Raw genomic sequence first — 2,848 nt, forward strand, 5'->3', positions numbered from 1 at the left:
CACGAACCCGTGTCCCCTGCATCGGCAGGCGGACTCTCAACCACTGCGCCACCAGGGAAGCCCCGTTTTTTCTTTTAAAGAATATTTATTTATTTGGTTGCGCTGGGTCTTAGTTGTGGCACATGGGATCCTCGTTTCTGTGTGTGGGATCTTCCTTGTGGCATGCGGGATCTAGTTCCCCGACCAGGGATCGAACCTGGGCCCCCTGCATTGGGAGCACGGAGTCTTAGCCATGGCGCCACCAGGGAAGTCCCTCGGCAGGTGTTTTCTGGGCCCCACGCCTGCCTCACAGCAGACCCTCAGCCCCATCACTTGCCAATTCACCGCAGCCTGGTAAAGGCGGGACATCCTGAACTCCATCCCAGGGAAGGGGCGTCAGAGGGGCTCCATGGTCAAGGGCCTGGAAGACATGCTCTCTGCAGCACCCCCAGCCTGTCCTCTGTTGGCCACTCCCACCTCCAGGCCCTTAGGCCCATCCCTGCTGCCCGGGGTGGTTGGTGGCTCTACTACGGGGACCAGGAGGACATGGAAGCAGGGATAGGCCACGGCACGTTAGCTGCGAAAGTGTGCCCCATGCGTGGGGCAGCGAGAGCTGGGAGGGAGGCTGAGTCCACGCTGGGGAGGGACCAGGGCTCCGTCCATCAGTGGGGAAAGCTTTGTCGTCAGTGCCCCGGTGACAGTCACTCTGGGAGAGGAAATTTACTCTTGGAAAACCGCTGGTTCGTCTTATTACCTGAAGGTACACTCTGTAGACTGTGTGAGCAGCAGCCCTGGTCATGGACGCAGGCGTGTCACACACGGGGCACAGGCCGGGCTGGCATCGTCAGGCTTTGGCGTGGAGTGGGCGCTGTCTGAAACAGAGGTGGGTTCAGATCTCGGCCTGTCACTGCCCAGGGGCTCCAAGGACAGGGTGCTGCTGACATGGGGAGCTCGGGGAGGGTTCTCTGGGGCTGGCCCTCCGGCCAAAGGAGCAGCCCGGGGCAGGTACCCAGCGGAGGCAGACGTCCGACCTGCAGGCAGACCTGGGCCGTGGTCCTAGCTCTGCAGGTGGACGGGCTCTTCCTGAGCGGGGCGGCGGGGGGTGGGGTGGACGAAGCCGGGGGGGAAGTGAGGGCGCCACCCATATGAGTCCTGGTCTTGAACTGCGCTATGTTTCTTCTGTTTGTGGGGCAGGTGAGATCCATAGGCTCCAAGGAGCCAGGCATTCTTTGAGTGGCAGGTAAAACTTTCCCAGAGAGAGCCTGGGAAAAGGGCCCAGTTCAAAATGGCACCCACCTTCAATACAGCCAGCAGCAAGCTAGAGCCTCTGGGAACCCCAAGCCAGAGGCCGATGAGGGGAGGATGCTGCTTCGACGCAGCCCTCGGGGAGCTTGAAGCCCAGTGTTAGTTTGGGAGGCGCCCCGTCTTCAGAGTTGGTGGCTTTGCGAAGCTCAGTGGCCGAGCAGCACAGACGCCACAGACCCTGCCCAGCCGCTTCTGGCTCTCAGGTGGGAGCCCCCCCCCCGCCCCCACCGCCTGTCCCACACTTGCTCCCTGTTAGAGGCTCAGGCCTCCCTTGCCGGGCAGCCCCCTTAGGCCCCTGCTGCTTCCCCGCTGGCCTCTCTGGTGCTGCTCGGAGCATCCAGCCTGTCATTTCCCGACTCATTAACTCCATGGCCCCGCTGCCAGAAGGGCGAGCACACAGTTTCCGTTTCTCCCTGATTTGTTCAAGTAGCACTGAGCCTGCCTCTGCGCCAGGCACAGTGTTGTACACCCGGGACAAGGTGGGCGGCTCACACAGCCCCTCCTTCCTGGTGTGGGAGTCTGAGAAGAGAGCTCCAGCCCGCCCCCGCACCCCGGAACAGCACTTTGACACCAGCCCCCCGTCTGCTGCTACTGTCTTTCGATGCCAATTTCAAACGCCGCTTCCTCCATGAAGCCTTCTGGATCTCTCCAGTTAGACGAGGACATTGTCCCTTGAGCTTGTGAGCATGTGTTCCTGCATTTCCAGAACTCAGGCTCTGACTCGCATAGGAATCCCATATTCCCACCTGAACTGTGGGCCCCAGAGGGGTCTCCTCTCTGTTCTGGGGGCAGCTGGCACTCAGGAGGCCTTGGAAATATGTGTCATAATGATTCAGCATTGCACAAGCTTCACAAGCATAATCTCAGGTGCCTTTAGAGCATCTATGAGGTAGATGCTCTTTCTACCTCCTGTTACAGGTGACAGCTGGCAGGTGGCAGAATAGCCTTGTGGCCACATCCTCTGTGCTTTAATCAAACAAGCCCTCAGCTGCTCTGGGCCAAGGCTTGCTCCTGAGCTCATCACTTTGATTATTAATTAACCCCTTAATTATCAGCTAAGGACTTCTCAGGGATTCCGGGGCTAAAAGCAGAAGAAAGCAGGGGATCCAGTAGGATCCAGAGGAGCCGTTGGACATCGTCTTGCTGTCAGGCAAAATGCTGAGAGTTGCCTGAGCTCTGGATACCTAAAGGTCTGGAGGCTGCTGTTTGGAAGACCAGGAGCTCATCTGACACACGAATCTGCAGGGGGTGCCGTGCCCGGTCATCCTGCCTGTATGCCAACGAGCTGCCTGCTTTCCTCCCCGGGCAGCAGGCTGGGCTCCGAGACACCCAGCCCCTCCTCCTGTCTGCCTTAGCACCCCACTCTGTGGCTCACCCCACTTTTCTGATTCCTCCAGTGGCTTCCCCCGGGGATGCAGCCTCTCTGCTCTGGGGCCTTGTTCAGCACCCACCTGGCTACCATGCCGGCTTCCGAATCCCCACTGGTCGCCCTCCAAGGCTCGGCCCCCAACCACCCACATCATCACTCTGCAGGGCTGACAAGCTGGCTCAGAGCACACACACA

Source organism: Physeter macrocephalus, chromosome 3 (assembly GCF_002837175.3).
Source record: "Physeter macrocephalus isolate SW-GA chromosome 3, ASM283717v5, whole genome shotgun sequence".
In the NCBI taxonomy this organism is placed as follows: Eukaryota; Metazoa; Chordata; class Mammalia; order Artiodactyla; family Physeteridae; genus Physeter; species Physeter macrocephalus.